This window comes from Cydia fagiglandana, chromosome 11, assembly GCF_963556715.1.
Source record: "Cydia fagiglandana chromosome 11, ilCydFagi1.1, whole genome shotgun sequence".
In the NCBI taxonomy this organism is placed as follows: domain Eukaryota; kingdom Metazoa; phylum Arthropoda; class Insecta; order Lepidoptera; family Tortricidae; genus Cydia; species Cydia fagiglandana.
Window position 1 is genome coordinate 7,246,593 of NC_085942.1, and position 21,943 is coordinate 7,268,535.

General features: G+C 35.6%; 1 protein-coding gene across 1 annotated transcript in view; it reads left to right on the forward strand.

Moving 5' to 3' along the window:
* LOC134668851 (macrophage mannose receptor 1) overlaps positions 1-21,943 on the forward strand; it is a 139,973-nt gene that overhangs the window by 102,307 nt on the left and 15,723 nt on the right. The window lies entirely within an intron of this gene.

Below are 21,943 nucleotides of genomic sequence, written 5' to 3' on the forward strand. Positions count from 1 at the left end.
TCCATAAAATAATAATGCTACTTAATAATGATAGGCTAGTCAGTGCGAGTGGTCATCGCTATGCGGTCTGACATTTGAGCTACATTTACCAAGGCCGGTACGCTCCGTTCTGTACCGTCTTCAGTCTTCATTGATCCGTTGACTGACCTTTCGAACACCTTATTACCACGGCATAAGGTCCACCAATGGTGAGTTTAATATATTGCTTTTAGTACTGACCTGTCGTAAACTTTATTACAAGTACATAAGGACTTCCAATGGCCACAATTGCTGTTATTACATTAAAAAGTCTCTGAACCGCTTTGTTTATTTTTGTTCCCAGGTAATTGAAGACTTATATGTTATACAGGCTGATTTTTAACTTGCCTTAGGTCAGTATTATGAAAACCAATTAGTCTATTTCAAACATGACATACGTGTTAGGTTGAAACCCGATAAGTACTAGGTACATTAGGTTTCGCATGAGTGCATTTAGTCATACTTAGATCTTGTCACTAATTACGGGTATTAAAAAGCTATTAGTAAACATATGAAGTAAGAGACTGAGTGGTAGGTATTAAGTAGAAGTATATATTAAGAGGAAAGCGGCCGTCCACTATTATCTTCATCGTAATCAATCATAAACGTTCTAATTACAAAATTTGCTTTAAAAAAATGATTTTTTGTGAAAATAAAACTTGTCTTCTTTCAATATTTTTCCTGAGGTATTTTTTATCAGGTAAATTTGCGTTTTTAACAAATAAAGTAAACGTCCTCATGCTCGACGAGCTTAATGCCCCATAGGTAGATGGCACCTTGCTGTCACCTCTACAATGACTTAAGTTTAATGGTGAAATGTACTGCAACGTCTGCAACAGTAAAGAGCCGTAAACCAGTTATTAAAATTAGTAATTTTTCACCTGTTATCAACAACTATAATATAGGTACTTACCTCATGTTAAATTCATTCAGAAACAAGTCAAAAGAAACTTTTAAAAGATATTTAACTAAAAGTAATTTATGACGCCTGACTGATGAGTGCATGATTGATTGATGAGATTAATAATATCCATTTTACGCTGATGAATTTCCTGATGGTAAAATACTGCTTATTGACTCAAAATGCCAATAGAATAATCTTATGATGAGGACCTTTAAGAGAACATAGGATGCTTCACGAGACGTGTGCAGGATAAACTCTACACACTCAGTAAAATATAATTTGATCACACGTCTTAACTAAATTTTGTAAATTAATTGTTTTGAGTGCACTAATCTTTCAACATAATATCGTAATTATTAAATTAAATTTTAATTATAATATAAATGGTATGTTAAACTTTACTTTAGCTTAAGTTCATACTTAATACCTTCACCTAAATATTTTGTAATGATATGTTCGGTTACTACTATTTTATAAAACCTTAATAGTTAGTAGCGGGGTCTTCTGTCACAAGTATTTTACAATACTTACTAGGAGATTCCAAGCATAACTAATTGTGAATTGTGAAATGTTTTAATCCAAATAAACAATTTTTCATTTTTCATTTTTTCATTTTCATTAATGGATCGTTCATATAAAAGTGAAACAATTACGCATTTTTCCTGTTTTTTTTTTGGTTGTTTTCATAGAATATTGACATTTATTATGACACCTCCACACTGTATCATTAAAAATCTGTCAACGTTTGTTATATATTCATAATTATTTTGTTAAACGCCGTTTCGTTTAGTTATTAGTAGTAATGGCATTTTCAGTGCCTTTTCTTCTATAAACAATTATAATCGTGAAAAAAAAACTACAACTAATACAACAAGATAAAAGGACTTAAACAAAATAAAACAAAAAGCAACAGCTTAACGCAATGCATTCCAAACTCAGTTTAAGCCAACTGTTACAAAACTAACCCATAGATAGAATAATAGAGATGTGTAATCCAACATATGCCTCCGTAATTATTACCTTACAAGTCTCAATCTGATAAAAGTCAAGGATGGACACAACAAATAGTACCAATGTAGTTGATGGCAAAAAAACAAGCTATGATGTCGAAATGCCATCGAGGATGCTGTAAACATTTAAAAAAGAGTTTGATATTTAAAAACGGTTTTTACAAGCCATTTAGCAGAAGATAATCATTTACAGTTAAAAAAGTTAATATTTAATGATTTGTTATTCAACAAAATGTTTTCAATACATGATGAAGAAACGTGTAGTAAAAATATTGTTAAAATATGAATTATATTAATTGGTTACCTCTGGTTGCAACATCCTTGTTAGATTTGACAGCGATCAAGTCACTTTCGTGTGTAGGTATGGTATGTGTGTGGTTGACATGAAAGAGGCTATTGTAACCAATCGAAACTTGTTTTAATTGATGGTTAACTCAAGGTCATACATGTACCGCAAACTCGGGTTACTTTGACTCAATGGAGGGTAACTTTGACCCACATGAAAACATCATTTAAAAGGTTCTAATAAGAAAACATAAAACCAACCTCATGTCATATTTTCATAACTACAGTGCATAACCTGGATCGAGGAAATCTTAATGGCCAAAGTTACCCTCCAGGGCTAAAGTAACCCGACTTTACGATATACATTTCTGTCCTTTAATTCATCGAAGTAAGGTGAAAAATTGTGAGTGTATTAAAACTTTCGCTGTGTTTTTAGTACTTATCAATAAATTATACATAAATTTATTGTTTATAAATACAATTGTGTAGAAAACATAAGCCTTGTAGAAAAATAGCAATGTTTCATAAAACCTGCTTGTTCCTGTTGTTCTACGTCAAATAAAGAACCTTAATTTTTTTCTACATTATGGTCCCATAATGTGTCATTATTTTTAAAGAACTTTCATTAAAAATAATGGCACATTGTTCTGTCATCCCCAGTATACCCAGATGGATTACATCTAAAGGTGAGAAAAAAGTGTAGGTCTATGGTTTACCTTGCCCTTTATCGGTCCGATGGGTCGTTAGCCGTAGATCTCAGGGCAGAGCTTGATATAAATACTTTTAAATTGTAATTAACTCTTTATATTAACGGCAGTGTATAATTATGGAAGAGATCTCATGAATTATTAAAATAAGCATGTTTTGGACGATTTTGTGGCTCGATGGTCAAGAACGTTGGGTGGGCGACCTAGAACACTTTTTTACTGTTTTATTACTCGTACATACCTACTTGTTCGAATGCTTGTGCGTAGGGTGTTGAGAATGGAACTGCTTATGAACATAATATATATAGGTATTTTAAACTTATGCATATATTTTTTTGTAAATTATGATACTATTTTGGAGTTTTTACTTTTTTTTACTCCTAGCTTTCATTTTGCTACTTTTGCTTGTACCACATCACCGTATTTTTATTTATAACTTAGTAAGTATGATGAGGAAATAAAAAAAATGCATTCGAGCTTTAGGAAACTAAAAACTAAGACTTTATAAAATTATGTTTAGCAATTTATGCAAAATAATGTTTTTAAACCTAGGACAACACAAATTACACAAAGTGGTAAAGTCAAGAAAAAGAACACAAGAAAATTCAAGCCTGTACTGATTGCAATACGGTTGAGAATCAATTGTCAATAAAAACAACGGGCATTTTTACGACTACACTGTCCGATTAGAATCAACTCTACGACACCCAACATTTGAAATCCTTGCAAAGGTCACACCGTGGCAGATGCGTTTGCCAACGCGCTTGACCGCAGGAATGCTGCTTTCGACGAAGGTTGCATAAAGCTTCTCGATTCAATCTCAACATTGTCGAGCGCTTAGTAGAAACTTCAACGCGCTCGCGCACGCGCGTTTCGGTCGCGCGAATTTTTTGCCAAAGATTTCTAACTTTTTTAGGCGCTTTTTTCTCGCGCGTCTCGAGTGCCTAATGAGGTTGACACAGTGTATTTGACGGAAAAAGGTGTGGTTCGAGGGGTTTTACTATCACTTATGTAATGTTGCGTTAGATGACCGATAATAGATCGGAAGACGATTTAGCGACTGGTTTTTGTCTACTTTCGTTTAACTGTTGTCTTTTCCTTGTGTTCAAGTGAAGATTAATGTATAATTTATTATAATATTGAATTCGTTTGTCCACTCTCTCATGACCTTGGCAGCGAGTTGAATACTTACTTGTGGCTTGTATTGATACTAGTTATACTTTCTTGGAGTTTTATTATTTTAAATAAGCTTGTGTGTTCCAGGCTGCTTCGTTTAAATAGTTATCTGGAGCATTTTCTTACTAACTATTTATTCTAATTTGTCTCTCAACTAAATATTATTTCCATGAATACATGTATTTACCAACACCAATTATGTATAGTAGGTACCTAGGTATTAAAGTTTTGAAAGACAATATCAATTATTCCTCACGATTACGAGAGCAAATAAACTTTCACTTGAAGTTTTTCGCACGCATTATATTTTAACTCATTGTGTAAATGTTCATTAATGCTCAGCAGGACGTCATCTAATATGTGCATTTGTGGCGTAAACTGAAAAGAATCTATAGTTACATGACTAAGGCCCACTTGCACCATTCCACTAACCTGGGATTAACCGGTTAAACCTGGAGTTACCAGTACAATTTGACACTGGGTTAACGGTTTAACCGCTTAGCCGCGGATTATTGAGATGGTGCAAGTGAGCCTAAACAGTTATCATCTAAAACATACTACTCCTTTAAAATAAGTTCATATTTTTCAAATGTTGTCACATACGAATGTTTAAATTTAGGTATTGTATAACCCCATAAATCTAAGATTTTTTGACTTAATGCGAGTGTGTTATAAATACTTTGAAATAGTCGTCATATGTTTTTTTATGTGGGTATCAGAATTTGGCCAAGTCTAGTTTCGGTCACATAGCGCCGCCGGTACCGGTTTCTGACAAGTTCTGAATCGAGCTGTCATCTAATAGGATGCTAATATCAATACTGATTTGCTAATGAGTGTATCTTTGTACATTTAAATTTTGTTGCGTAACCACAGAATAAATAATAGTACTAAGTACAGAAGACTCACTCTCTAACAAAACGCGTCTGTTACGATCAGCACAGATATGGCCGCTAGGTGGCGACAGCGCCACGCGCGGCTCATGGCAAACCCCAAACGTTGCTTATCATGAATAGTGACACAAAACAAAATGAAATGCCATTCGATTTTAAATTTTACCAGTAAAAGATAGAATATTAAATGCAATAGCATTTCATTTTGAGTTGTGCCACTGTTAATGATAAGCGTCGCAAAATTGGGGCCGAACGGATGTACTTTTAGCTACCTGTAGCAAAGCGACGAAATCGCGGAGTGAGACATGCCTGGTGTAACACAGGAAAGCCTGTACTTATAGCGACACTATTCCTAGCTTGTAGAATAGACACGTAGACCTAGTGATTTTGTAAGTACATACAGTCAAATAAAACTAAACATATTTAAAGTTAACCTCATCAGAATTGCTCATTATGTTTACAGATAATGTACCTAATCGACACTTCCAAACTATTTTCAGAGCAATTGCGGCGATAAATGTAATGAAACTAATGAAATAAACGCAGTCCAATATGTTAGGTACCTATTTGTTTTGAAAATATCACAAGTTTTCCGAGGCAAAACTTGCCTTAAGAAATTTTCAACTGCCCATTTAAATGCAAACAGATATTAATATTTAGGGGGGATGAGAAATGGCGTCAACTTTTAATGTCAGTTTTATGGTCCGGGCGTGGGGCGGGCTCTGTAGTTGACAGAAATTGATGGCTGTCACCATCCCTGTCATCGACACTTATTAAGATCGTGGGGCTTTTGTTTATGAAATCGATTTTGCCTAGTTACCAGCGAAGTGTATTTAAACTGCAAAGTTAACAATTTATTACTTATTACAGTTATTAATTATTATAGTTCATTGAATTAACCATCGTGATCTTAAAGCGGCCTTCGGAGTTAATGCTAGGTGAAGCTAGGCAGTCACAGTCGTGACTAAATAACCTTATTAACACTTACCTCAGGTCAGTGGCTGACGGCTAAGACTAAAAAGTCGTGGACAATTTGTAAAGGGAACTATATAATTTTAGGTAGACTCCGTCATATTATAAACTTCGTAATGATGTTAGCCAAGAGATTTCTACTCTAGTAGATAGCCTTCCTTAATGGTAGCCATAAGTTTAGGGCGATTCTGTTTTAACAATTTCATCTTATTTTGATATGACCTAGATTGGTGCTAACGCAATGAAACCAGGAGTCGTCTCATAAGGCACTTACCTATGTGCGCATGATAGTAGTGCATAGAGTAGGAATCCCCTAGACCGAGTTTAGAGCAATTGTTTCATGCAACCGATGATGCCAAAAATGCGCGGGTGCGCGGGACGAGGTGAGCGAAGTCTCGTGCCGTGCTTGGTCCGTTCAAAGACACGGACGTCACACAAAGACACTTTCGACTCGAACATGGAGTAAAATGCGTGGCAGAGGGGGTAGCGCGACTATGCTCAGTCTGGAGGATGTTTTGTCTGTGTAGTAGTGTCACCCCACACTAGCGTTTTTTGAGCGTCGGCGTCTAGTCTGCGCTATGGAAAATGGCGTCGTTGAGCAGTTGCGCCAACGTTGCGTTGAGCAGCAGCCATGGAGTTGACTAGCCCGACGCTCGGGAGACGCTAGTATGGAATGGCTCTTAATGGGAATCACAGAATAGTATTATCATGCAGAACGGCCACGCACCGCCCCGCCCCGACTCGCATTACTTCGTCCCGCGACTGACCGCGACATGAATCTGGCGGACTTCTGGCGTCCTCTGAGTAAAGCGACTTACCCACACATACACAATGACGCGTATACAGACGTGCCGCGCACACATATAAACGCAAATGATTTTCGATGTATGGCGTGTCCGCCCTGTGTCGGAATGTAAGAAACCCTGCACCAAACATTGAGTAAGGCATGGGAATAGCCAGTATGCATTTCAGTTCCGCGGCGAGAAGTGCAATTTCCTGCGGCACGGAGCCGGACGTCTCGCCGGGAAATACTAATTAATTACTTAACTAATAGTATCCTGGAGACCTTGAAATGTTGCTATAATTCTTTGGAATTCGACGATTGCAAAGTGTATTTAAATGCATTCATCGATGTACGGTCGATTTAAGTAACTTTGTTGTTACTTGCTAATACTTATTCTTCCCTATTGTATTTTCATTAGGTTTATTTGTTTCAATATTAGCTAACAAAATCGTTATTATTATTTATTAAATAGATTAGATTCAAATTTTGTTAGCTAACTCTACTGGAGGCCGAGTTGATTTTTTTTATCCTTACATAATTTCGCACTTAGAATAGACCTAATAATTGCAGTTTGTAGGTAATAATCACAAAACACCGTATCGAAAAAATGCAACTATTACGAAATTATTAAAGAAATGTCCAAAGAAAGATACCTGGCAGTCAATATTAATAATGATTAAATTTTCGGTTTTATATATAAATTTTGCATGCATATTATTTCATCAGAATAACTGAATAACCTTGAAATAGCATTTCTGTAATACCTACAGTTTTTATTGACTGCACTCAAATTTATTACATTAATCTGACATTCTTGAAATCATAATGTTAGGTTGAAAAGGTCACGTTAAACTGTTGATAAATTGATAAAAAATAAAAATTTAATTAAAAACAGCTTAGTTTGATTAGTAGCGAAAATAACTTGAATTATAATTAAGGTAGGTAGGTACTATGACAATTTTAAATAGGTATTGCGATTCTGTTGACAATTATCAATTAACGGCTTGGCAACGGTATGTCTCCATTACAAAGTTAATTAAAATATAATTACTAAAACGTGGAATTATTATTTAATTACTATTACTTGATTTACCTACATAATTACCTTCAGCAATGTGTGTACCTATACACAGGAGAGTATTATTACATTATTATTACACCTAACCTAACCAAACATTTTATTTGCTGTTTACAATAAATACGATATACTCACGATCTACGATCATTTGTTTCTTAAATTGGCTCTCTAACACTCGAATATGCAAACGCGATACTAGAATCAGAAATATGTGCGGTCATTGTGCGTTTATATGTATAGTCCTACATCACGACTAAATCTTGCAAGCGCACGCAGAACTCAAGTGTGATTCGGAAGGGTCCTGCCCTGCCGGCCTAGCCAAGGTTACAATCGCTATCGCATCGACGACGAAACGCTTTGTGTCTCTCTATCATTCTTACTTATTAGTGCGACAGTGACAGTCGCGTTTCGATCGCTAAGGTAAAAGTACGCTTCACCGAACGCTCTGAATCCGTCCGTATCACCGAATTTCTTCTATTTTAGGCTATAAGTCGATTACTTACAGCTGATATTTACTTGCGTATTTTTTTTTACGAGTTAAATACCTGTCCCTTCCATTAGGCCCCAGAGTCGGCCAATTTGTGCCGCAGTTGGGACGTGGCAATTGATCGAAACAGGTCGTCGCTGCCGATTGCCACTTTGTATGAGCAACCTTAAAGAAATCGTTAATAAGTTGCGTATATTTCTTAAGGCCATAAAACCTTTTAAATTTATTTCTGTGTTTCAAAGTATGCTTTTACAGTGTGATTACCTAATTAGTTTGTGTATTTTAGTAAATTTAACTAATTTAGTGCAGTCATATTATCAGAAATTAAGCTTAATGTGAGTTCGGTGATGAGTACACCGACAATTTAATTGGAAGGTATTATCGAACAGCGTCCGGAATCAGGAAAAGCGTATGTTTTTGAAATTATTTTTCTAGTGGTTGATTACGAACTATTTAGATTAACTACCTAATTTCACAAATAAATTAATGTATTTGTAATTTTATGAGCAATTGCCGAACAACAATAACCTATATAGATTATTATAAAACTGCGTTTGAAATGTTCATGTTTTACGACTTTTTGGCATCAAAATAAGGTTTTTGGCAAGACTATTATCAAACAATAATTTTAGATATTTTACGCCAGTATTAGCGAGAATTTTATACATGTACGGTTTAGTAATGGATTCAAGTATTAAATTAATTGATAGATTTGTAGTTATACCATATTGATTACGATTTAAATACTATTTTCAAAATCTGTTCGCGAAATAGGTTCCTCATATTTTCCATGTTTCGTTCACCGAACGGCTGTTCGGTGAATGGTACCCATGGTCTCTGCTACCGAACTCATATTTGCGTTGACCATGCTTCTATTCGACGTTCATTAGAATATCATCCTTATTATTATAACGACAAGGTCTATATTTATATGTTTATTTTTTGTGACCATTATTTCAATGCCAGCCCTTCTCAAACTTTAGACATACTTATTGGACGCCTGATAATAGTCTCGGAATGTGGACAAAAAAACTCAATCTGATAATAAAAATAATAAAGCAATAATATTTTATACAGGATGGTTCAAACCTAGACGTCAACATTTTTTTTAGATTCGTCTCGTCGTCGTCGTCATCTCGTCGTCGTGGGGCGATTTAAACTTGACTTTTTAAACTTCAAACTTTGGTTATTTAACCTTCCCTAGAAAATGGACGAGACAAAATGCATAAAAGAGCCAAATTTTTTTATACATATACGTACATGTTTGATAATTGTTGCATACCTACCTATTTGGGATGACTTATTTTTCAAAAGTATTTTTCAATAAAAAAGACACGTCAAGATCGCTTACCACCTTTCTAATGCTAAAAAACAAAGTATAGTAGGGATTTAATACTGAACTACTAAAGTTTGGGCACCACTCAACACCATATTTTCATACAATTATTTCCTAGTTCGGTAATGCGGCCTCCCTATTCGGTATAATGTGCAAATCACGTTTCTTAGTTCGGTAAATGGTGCAATCAAGGAAACTGGAAGAAATTATTTTAAAAATATTTTTAATATACGTCCAATCATTTCAGTAATTTATAGTTATGTTTAAATGAGGACAAATTTATCTAAGTTTCAATTTTAGTATTGAACATATTCGTATGCAAATACCAGAACTAATTAAAAAAAGAAACGTAAGTCTAGGTCTTAAGCATTCGGTGAAGCGTACTTTTACCTTATGGAGCGTAAGCGATTGGCATTTTGGCTACGCGGCCTGGATTCTGGATTATTCCCAGGGATGTGGAGGGAAAATATTGCTCTAGTGTCTACTGTATCAACTGCCCCAGAGGTATAGAGATCAAGACAGTTAAAAAAAACAATTGCAATCGCGCTGTATAAATTCCTCTATATGTAAACGGCCTAATATGACGCTACGTACAATACGTACATACAATTCGTACTTTCATTTAACTATAGCACTTAATGATTTCATAACCGTACACGTTTTGTTTTGATTATTGTTCGATGACACTAATTACGCTTTGCGCGTGAGTGGGATGATTTGTTTTGCAACATAAGTGCATATTGATGATATGTTCAGACAAATGAGGCTTGTTTGAACGAGGCTTGATCGATTAATAACGTTACAAACTCAATTGTAACTTAACTTATACTTAAACTTAAGTCAATAGATTTAGCAAGATTATATAGTATCATGTTTTTAATAATGAAGTGCAAAAAACAGCATGCCAATTTAGTTGATATTATTATCATCGTCATCAATGTCATCATCTAGTTTATAAAACAAAAACTATCCGTAGCCGCCTGCTATCCTTTTTATAGATTTACCTACAGGGCACCGGGCCAGAATTTTCGTTGGACAATACTATAAAGGTCTCTGCCCACTACACCGTATCATACCATGACCGTCGCGTGCCATGCACGGACCGTCAGGAATTGTCGGCGAGGATATTTTGTCGGTGCCGAAACGCTCCGTGCATGGCACGCAATGTTGCCAGAACGGTGCGTGCAGACGGCGAAACGGTGGGCATACGGGTTATAACCGCGTATGGTGACCGTTCTAAGCCCGTTATAAACGCGTTGCTATATTTCTTGCTCACTCTGATAACTATTCTCTCGCTCTTTCTGACGAGTCATGCTCTCGCGGATATAACGCGGGTACTAAGGGGATGAAACGCGGATGCTACGGGGATTATAGGCGGATGCTATGGGGATGATGCGCGGTTACTACGGGCACTAAACCCGTTATACTGTACGGATGTGAAACAATGTGGACACGGTGTAGTGGGCATAGTAGTCCGTATCGCGTTACATTCCGTGCCTGATACGTTCACAGCACGGTCTTGGTATGATACGGTGTAGTGGCCAGAGCAGGCCTTACCTTTATTCTTATACGTTTTGTACTTAACAGTTTGGTTTGAATAGATTATTTAGATTAGTTATAATTTTACGTCATATATAAATAAACAGTTATATATTCAGAAACGATAAAAATAACAAGAATAAGGCAGGTCTATAGGCGTCAAACAGAATTAATGTCAGAGTTCATTGACGAGCGAGATAAGTGGTTTTATACATTAAAACTTTGATATCCTTGAAGGATGTAAATTGATTAGATTACATGCCTAATGACAAAAACAAATGATGAACTTACGGTTTTAGTTACCAGTCAATATTCTTCGCCGCTGTTGAGAAAAACATCGAGACAGGGGTATTTATAACCGCGAAAATCGAAGTTCGCAAATTGCGGGGATTTTTCTCTGTCACTCTAATCACGCCTTCGTTGGAGTAAAAGAGAAAGATCCCCGCAATTTGCGAATTTCGGTTTTCGCGGTAGCCGCGCCGGTCATGAGACTATTCGGGTTCTAATTTCAATTGGCCCAATAAAGGTGCTCTCACACTTTAAGCTGGTACAATCTTATCCTTGACTATAATTTATGCTCCGATGATTATCAGGTTGCACTATCAATGATAATTGCACTAAAATTATAGGTTGTTGTCACGAAGAGGCGTGCCTTCACATGTCTGTTGTATACATTTTTAAATTCTCCCACGAAGATAGGAAGAGCATTTCATCAAAGAATGACGCTAGTATTTTGATTTTTCTGATCATCAAAGCTAAGCTTTAATTTGATTATATAATTTTTTTATAACACATTATATTATCTTTATCATATTAAAAATGGTTCCCTAGTATTTTCAACCGTAATAAAAGAATTGCATTATCCAGTAAGCTTACATCCAACCCAAACATATAATATACAGTATGTATCAGAACGAAAGGCAAAGAAAGAGACCCATTCATGTTTAGGTCATACTGAGTAACTTTTACTACGGGACCAACCCCCACAACCCGGAAAAAGGCGCTTTGCCTTTCGTTCTGATACAAACTGTATATCTGTTATAACTAGGGATACTACAGAAACTAAATCACATCTATATAAATAAACCTCTCATAATTAATGGTCATCTACACGTCGCCTCATTAGGAAACCCAGACGCAACCTGCCATTCAAGTTTTAGACGTTACCGATGCGAATTGGAGTCAGTTAACGCGCGAGCCTACCTATCACTACACCTAGGACTTAACTAGTGGATAATAAACCTAACTGTGGATACAAAGTGTCAAAAATGTGCCAAAGACAGTTTCTGTGTTGTACGATTCTTGTGCTGATGAGCTGGATAGCGGACACGAAAACAGCGAATTATCAGGCTTCGCTAGGGCTTGGGAGCAAGTCAGGTAAATATTTTAATTGTTTGTGGGCGTGTGTGACACGGTGTATAATGATTGTAAGATACTGAACACATATTAACTCACATTTATAGACGGGTAAAAATGTGAGTTAATATGTGTTCAAAACGCGAAAGTTTAAAATATTATATTGTAAAATACTGAAGTCTAAAACTGGATGTGTGATGATATTTAATGGTGGTGATTAATTATAGAATTACCTCAGTTAAATAAATGCTGTTGACATGCAATAGGTGCTTAATCTAAACTGTGATGAATTATCCTTTAAAAATAAAACAAACAAATTAATAATAAATTACGTAAAAGGAGAGACATATTTGAAACCGGTTCAAATTTAAAATTTGTTCATCATCATCATCATCATCATCATCTCAGCCATAAGACGTCCACTGCTGAACATAGGCCTCCCCCTTGGACCTCCACTCGTACCGGTTGGAAATTTGTTCATGTTAGTTTTAATTTGTTATTGTTTATTGTTGTTGTATAGTTTTGATGTTGTTATGATACGAGTTTGACACGGCTCGCCAAATCAGTTAAATTTTTATTTTTATTGTTATTTCACTATCTCACCTTCTTCTAAGGCTTCTGATATTTTCGACATCTCTCTCCTAGTAGATACTAATCTTTCGCTGTTTATCTAGTCTAGCATGTAATATTATAACAGCATGTCAATCAAGTGTCAGCTACCGTATATTGTATTAAGCACTTGTTGACAAAGCCTGTAAAGGTTTTATTACTTGTGCATGTTTCTTAAAATCTTGTCTGTGTATTAACTTGATAAGGATCCTGACCGAATTTTTGGTCATCTGTTTGCATCTTATTTGCGAACTATTTTCTGCTCTACGCAGCATACAGCACAACCGAGCCTACGATTTTTACCACCATTAGGTATATTAATGATTTAGTTATATAAAAAATAAAATTTCGAGCCAATTTAGTGACCGACACCAACATACCGCCACCAAGCGTGGCTCACTCCGCGATTTCGTCGCTTTGCTACAGGTAGCTAAAAGTACATCCGTTCGACTCCAATTTTGGGGTTTGCCATAAGTCGCGCGTGGCGCTGTCACCACCTAGCGGCCATATCTGTGCTGATCGTGACAGACGCGTTTTGTTAGAGTGAGTCTTCTGTACTTAGTACTATTATTTACTCTGTGCCGCCACGTACAAGTTGTCCTTACTATGAACACAGGTACTTATTACTTCTGGTTTTATAGATAATAGCCATTTTGAAAATCATCCCTTACGAAGTATCCAATATCAATATCTAATCTAAATGAAACTGTAAATAGCTTAACAAGCAATGTGCTTGACTCCTTGACCTCTGAGATGTAATTAGGAATCACCTCTGCTGACTCTCAAATTTAATTGCGATTTCTATGTTAATAAGTCGAATTTAAACTGTTGTGAGACATATATACTAACATTGAATAATTTTACGGTTATCACTTACACTAAACACAAACAAGCGAGTGACTAAAAACAAGTGAGTCTAAACCGTAAAATTATTCAATGTTAATAAGTATTCATTAATTAAAGTGGTTAATATAAAAATAACTTCTGTATTTATTTTTGATAAAACATAGTAATTAGCTTAATCGATTGACCTTATTTTGACACAATGCGGCGTATAATAGCAAAATATCACTTTATGTTTATTCCTTTTTTGTTTGTTGCATAACAATTAAGTAATATTTGTCAGCTGGACAATCTGTTGTTAATACTTAAACTTAATATACCTATTAGTATGTGAACTTATCAGTTAATATCACATTTTAGAAACAGCCGTAGGTTCCGAGTTTTCAGTATATTTAAAGTATTTTTGTTTACTATCTACTCTAATACCGATACCTACCTTTAAACGCGCAATTCTTGTTTATATGTATATTGTATATTTCGGGGATCTCGGAAACGGGTCTAACGATTTCGATGAAATTTGCTATAGGGGTTTTCGGGGTCGAAAAATCGATCTACCTAGGTGTTATCTCTAGGGAAACGCGCATTTTTGAGTTTTTATATGATCCCAGATATTTATGTATGTATATAATATGCGTAAGTGCGTACATTACGCCTTAGACTTTATAGCGTCAAGTACCTAATTACAACTGCATTATTACAACATAACATAAGTCACAGCCAGTCATAAAGGCTAGCGCATAATGGACAAAAAGTCGTTTGGTAACCATTGAATGATGTGTTACATTGGTTTAACCTTTACAATAATCCCTATAGTTTCATCATGTGTGATTGAGTGAGCTAACGCGTATGTGACAGTTGATATTATTGTAATTTGATACGAGGCGTATTCAGGTTTTAAAGTATGATAACAATTAATATTCTACCGGTCGCTCTAGTGAGTGTGAGTGGGATGCGCTGCACTTAGTATTTCAAGGTAGAGTTAGATCAAGATAAGTCTGCAACGATTTTGATAGCACACGCAGTGCAAGTGTTATGTTATGAAAAGCTGAAATATCCAGAAAAATCGGTGCCTTTTGGAAACTTTGGAAGGTATATATAAAATATAATTTTCAGAGTACTAATGAAAACCACAATGGCCAATAAAAAGTCAGAAGCGATAAAAAGTAAGCCTACGATGTTTTAAAATGTTCACATTTTCGAATACCTACAGTAGATATTATAAATTAAGTTTAGTTTCAATCTAACTAGACAGTATGACTACAGCCATCGATAGTTTCTGCTTCTTATACGTTAATTATGCAAAAGTAATTAAATATAGATTAAATATAAGTAATTATAACTACAAACCAAAAACACGTAACTATCTGAAATACAATCAGTGATTATAAGTTGATTAACTGGGTTAATTTCACTGCAAAAAGACACATTGATAACAATGATAATAAAAAAATATGACCGAGTTTTTATATTGACAGCCAGAACTACAATGTATATTTATTTAAATATACAAAATGAAGATATATTTTGTGATTTCATATCGCCGGTAATGTGTTACCTCATATTTCTCAGATTTTCTCATTGTCATTAAAGCACGATCGGATGATAGAATTCCGCAGAATACTTATGTGCGAAATCTTCATAGAAACACATCATCATCAGATATTTAGTTTTAATTTGATAAGTAGTTTTTTTAATTGTTGCTCTTTGAGATCAAACATAATATATAACGTTTGATCTCAAAGAGCATCAATTAATGAAAAGGACCTGCTGATTAGGACCATAAAATCCTCCACGTGCTAAAGGATCCTTTGGGCATGGAACGCCACAAATGATGACATTGTGAAGTAACTCGGTGTTTTGATTGACTAATTGATTGATTTGAATAATATTCACAGAAAACAATACAATATTTATGGTATTTATTAAAACAGATATTAAATAACAAAATAAATCTAAATTAGCCTGAGGCATTGTTCCCAGGACGCTGGCCGCGTTCCCCCTCTGCACAGCTAGGCTGAGTTTTTATCACCTCAAGAAGAGGTAAACAACGGGCGGTGTTTTTGCTAAAAAGCGATCTCTTCTAGTCAACCGATAGGTTATTGATTCTAGTAATTTCAGTTGCTGTAAAAATGTATTGCTAAATTCAGTACTTGAGTAACAAAATACTAGCAAATAGTTAAGACATATCCTGGAAACTACGGTGATTAAATACATAGCTTCAACTACTTAAAACTGTTCGTGTATGGTACTATTGCCAAATGAACCCAATAGGCGAGTCTAACGTTCAAGGAAAAATGGAAATACAGCAACCAATACACGATTTCAGACGACAGTGCCATAAAAATAGTCCTGCGGGCGCAGCATGGTTCCATTTTTATCGCCCGTCACTATGCCCGTTAATTTCGCACTTAAATACTTGTTGGAATGTGACAGGCATGGTGACAAGCGATAAAAATGCGACCGTGCTACCGTCGCAGGAAGCCTAGCCTAGATGTTGCTAGACGTCATGGCGACTTGATATAATGGAAATACCTATTAGCCGCAAGCGAGTAAACTCCGAGCTCCGTTGGTAGTGCAACCTCATAAAACTTTTCCCTCTTCGCTCTATATCTGGCCTTCCTCGATGTAGTCTTTCCAACGCTTCCTTTATCTTCCTTTTGGCCTTTTGTTGCATTGTACTTTCCCTGACCCTCTAATTAATACAAAAAGAAACCTACTAACTATTACGAATCTAAGTTTGCAGTTCTGCTGGCTTACTGTGAATGCCCGACTCACAAGTTACTCCCACCCAATAGGAACACCTGCTTCTAGCTTGTTATCGCATACCTCCAGTTTGATTTACTAGCTACGCTCCAACGAGTCCAGGCCTTCCAGACCTTGGCCCTTATTCCAAGGGTACAAGGCATATTTTACTAGGTTTAATGCGTTACTGACCTGGAAAAATAATGATGCAGTGGATCCGAGTCGAGTTTAAGGGTACAGGGAAATGTGTTTTGTTTACGTTGATATCTGAACCGCACGAGTGATGTCATAATGATATCAAATTGAGACAAGAATCTGTAAAGTTTGAAAAAAGTTTCTACCAGTTTATATGAAGAAAGTTTTGAAATGTCTCCATTTCATCATACAGAATTTTTTTATAGCTTCAGTTTTAGTGATGATTTTACAAATATACTTATATGTATAATTTAAGTGTATGTCGAGCAAGTATTATAGCATTTTATGTTTCGGCCACTTCGGCTTAATTGACCTAAGTCATATAACATTGTTTAACACTTTTTTGACTTCATAAATGGGTGATTAAAATCCAGAGTCCCAAGCACGTGGAAACTATAACATGTAGGTATACCAGGCCAAAATTATTTGCGACCGTGAATCACCCAGGGGACCGATTTTTGAAATTCGACCACTCGATTTCGTGTATTTTGTTAAATGATATCTCAACTACTAGGCGTTTAAATTTTACTAATAGAATTGAAATCGAGTGGTATTGACCACTAATAGATTCCAAATTTCGATCGCTCGTATTTCAAAAATTTGAATTTCTCCGTTTTCCACCGATTTACGAGTGTATAAATCGAGCGATCGGAATTCCAAAATCGGCCCCCAGATCCGTGAAATAAAGACAGAAATTAAAAAGTTTAAACTACATAACACGGAAACACGGAAATGTCATCGTTTACGTAAAAGTAGATCTACTCCGAAAGGTCACGCAATCAGCCCCAACATACAATTATAAAGCGGTACCTACTGAGATTATCGTTCCATCTTTTATACCAGTGGTCGGCAACCTTTTAGCAGCCAAGGGCCACATAGTATACGTATTTAATTACACAAACGGGTCTACCGCGATATATGTAATTTCATTGCACTGAGAAAATGAAATGGCTAGAAATAAATAAATTTTGCTGTCTACAACCGAGTGACTTGGCTCGGAGGGAGCCTGAAAAGTTTGTTGTTAATAAAAGAAGTCAACTAGGTTAACGTAAGTTGGTAAAATTACGCTAATAAATTTATTAAAAGTAAATAACACGCGTTTATATTGACTAAGACATTATTTGAAAACAAATTAGTACTTTGTTAAAACAACCAAGAACGTTTAGCAATAATTGCTTGTTTGTCAATTACAAAGCTTTATTCCGCATTCTAAATAAGTCTTTGTTGTATCCAACTAAATAAATTTTAACGAAGCCAAATTGGTACTTTGCTAGAGCTTATTTTTTTGTGTGTGTAATTAAATATGTGTACAAAACGCGAGAGTTTAAAGTGTTATATAGGCCACATAGTAGTTAACGAAGTTGACGTGGGCCGCACTATGTTAATATTTATGACTTTATCAGACATTGTCGTTTGTCCATATTACATTCAAAATAGCCAGGGGGGCTCGCGGGCCGCTTGTTGCCGACCGCTGGTTTATACTATTAACTGACATAAACCTTATTGCCAATGCATAAGGTCCACAGATGATCAGTTAGAAGTTTTCCTGTTAGTACTGATAACACCTTTGAGTCAATGACAACTGGAAATATTTCTCTGTTGAAAAGCTGTTAATATTTCACGTCGATATCAGCGTGCAGATAACTAGTGAAGTGTAAATTTACATTTCAGTAAAAATATATATAAGTAATTATTTTTGCAAGGTAAAAAACATAAATTCTTACTAAGAACTCGGCTTGTGAAAAGCGTGCGACACTATCAGTAAGAATGACATGAATAATATTGTCATTCCTTGGTATAATTTAATTTTTTTATTATTTCGTTTCATTCTAATTACTGCACTGTCAATTCAATTTGTCAATACTTTAATGTTGATGAGACTGATGGTGTCTCATTTACAATCTACCATAGAGACATAAGTAATACCTACGTTGCGGATTCTCAATAAATATGTCTGCGGTCGAATTGCCGCGACCCATACAAAATGTATAAAAAAAGTGGTGGCAATTAGATGCAACCGCAGACATATCCTCAGAACTATTTATATTTAAACCCATTAATGGCACATTATACCTACATCAATGTGCATAGAGCAATATTAACCACTTACATTCACGCAATATAAACGGGAAAAACGCTAAGCGCCACTAAACCGGGGTTAACCGGTTAAACCGTTAACCCAGTGTCAAAATGTAATGGTATCGATGGTAACTCCAGGTTTAACCGGTTAACCCCGGGTCAATGGGATGGTGCAAGTGGCCCTAATAATGTTTAACGTGCTTGACAAAATTTTTCGACTACTTAATCCACAATTCTCAGCCTACACTGAGAGAAAAATCATCACCAGGAATAAAAAAACAGTTCTGTACTGGGGGAAAAAATGAAGTTTTAGTAATAATTATGGACGTTTCACTATTTCTGTAAAGTTTATTTATTTCTACAAACAGCTCAGTAATCCCAAATATAATTTCAACAAACAGATAATAGAAATTGCAAGAACTAATAGAAATTGCAAAAGTCAATTTGTTCCTATTAGTTAACTCTCCTTGTCCCCGGATTAAGTTTATTTTTGTAATTCTAAGTGTGTTTTTGTTGTACTTTTCTCTCAGTGTAAAAATATGTGAGCAAAATAACAAGTATCGCGTGTATGTAGCCACTAAATTGATGCGTCATTACACAACACCATCTCGTGTCAGAAACGTACAAAATAAGCAGCAAAAGCACAATGTTTGATAACACAATTACACTGCCTACTTAGAGATAATCTTCAACTTTCTAACATTGCAAATGAGCCGAATATGGTCTAAATAGTTGGAGTAGTCATCTGCGTCAATTGGGCAACTGTTACGTAACGTATTAACGGCCTACTGTCGTCAACGCTAGCTGACCATTTGTGTACTTTATTTCAATGACATAAGACCTACAATTGGTTAGTTAAGAGTGCTGCTGTTGATACATGTGTTCATGTTGTTGGGCACACAACTGAGGCTCCACCGCGCTAAACGAAAATCGGAATTTCGTTATCTGCCTCTCGCTCTTGCTTGTTCCAGCGAAGGAATTTATCTTTGCACCATTCACATTTCTGCCAACAGCATACGACATCTAAAATATGGTCCGAATCATTCAAATTTTGATTTTTAGTGCGTAACGGAACACATTTAGGTGACATTCGGATGGCAAATGCAGCTGCATTAAGGTGACAGTCCATTTCCAACTACAGCAGCACTACCATTCATTTTACTATGGAAATTGACAATAACACCAACGCGTTCGTACTAGTAGTGCACCTGCGGTCAGAAATGGAATGTTACCTTTAAGGTGACAGTCCATTTCCATTTCCAACGACAGCAGCACTACCATTCATTTTACTATGGAAATTGACAATAATACCAACGCGTTCGTGCTAGTAGTGCAGCTGCGGTCAGAAATCGAATGTTACCATTGCTGCGGCCCTGACCCGGGCGTTATCACTGTCAATTAACTAGAAGTGACGGATTGCCATCCGAATGTCACCTTCTGAGTAGCGCAAAATTTAATACACTACATTTTATTTAAATCAACATTACACAACATAAAGAAAAACACAACCCTTTTGATTCGGCTATATATCGTAATAATTATGTATATTAGATGGATATACATGCAGTACCTAACAACTTCAACAAACATTGAACAAGAAGTCATGTAATTTGCATTTAAATTACCAGTTTTAATAGATTGATTACGAGTTACTAGAAACAAATTATATCGTTGCTTCTGTTTTTAGTTTTAGATCATTTTAAAAATATTCAATCACGTTTAATTAACTTTCGGAAATAAATATTCAACAACAAAGATACCGACAATTATTTAATTAGGACCAATATATTAAATGCACATCTGACTAGTACTTGATCGTTTTATAAATGGGCGTAATTACTTATCTAAACGATATGATAGGTGACTATAGTAAAATAAGTTCCATGTAATATATTAAGTTTAATGGTTTCTTAATACTTCTTTTAAAACGTACTTACTTAAAAGTTCTACGTGCTAAAAGTACATTGTCAAGTAAATACCGTAAAACGGGGTGAGTAGGTTTCGCGGGGAGAGTTGGGTAATGGGGAGAGAAGGTTTGAGAGGGGGGTGAGAAGGGATTTTAAGGCTACTGCTACAAAAATAATGTATTCCAATTAAAAATGGGGCTATAGTAACACGCATAATAAAAAAAATCGATCCAACAATCTTCCAAAATCACCTTTGTATGAAAAACCCTCTCACCCCAAATACGAGGCACTACGGGGTGAGGTGGGTTTTCCTCTTTATCGTCAAAGTTATGAAATGGAACTACCCAAAATAAAATACAAACTAAAACACAAACGTCCAAACCACTTATTATATACACCATTTAGTTTTCACATGTAAAAATAAAATTTTATCGAAGTTTGAAAGTCAAACTTCACCCAACTCACCCCATTTTACGGTACTTGTAAGTACAACAGTAAACATGCCAATTGTTTTTATTTATTACGATACATAGTCAATGAAGAAAGGAAAATAAATGCACAACAACCAATGTAAACATAAGTAGCCTGTTCTTTCGTATTTTATTGGATGCAAAGCGATCTTATCACAGATCACAAAAATATAAGTTTCTTTAAAAACGCCATTTAAGTTTATAATGCAACCCGTAAAGAAATACTTGAAAACGCATCGATAAACATTGCATCGCATATTTGATGACAAGTCGTACCGGTCCTTTTAACTTTTCAATGTAGCCGTTTCTTACAATATTTTCCGTAAAACTTCTCGTTGCCAGGTCAAGTGGTAAAAGCATACCTTTTGAGTCGGCTGAACATTCCACTTTTAAAAATGTTTACTTTTATTTTGATACCATTTGGCTCCTCGTTAACCGAGGAGTTTTCGCTTTATTGTCCCGCGAATATTCAAACTGCATCGGCAAAGTGAATTTAAGAATCCATCCTGAAAGCTTTGGTCAGAGTCGGAGACCGTAAATTCTTAATGATGTATTT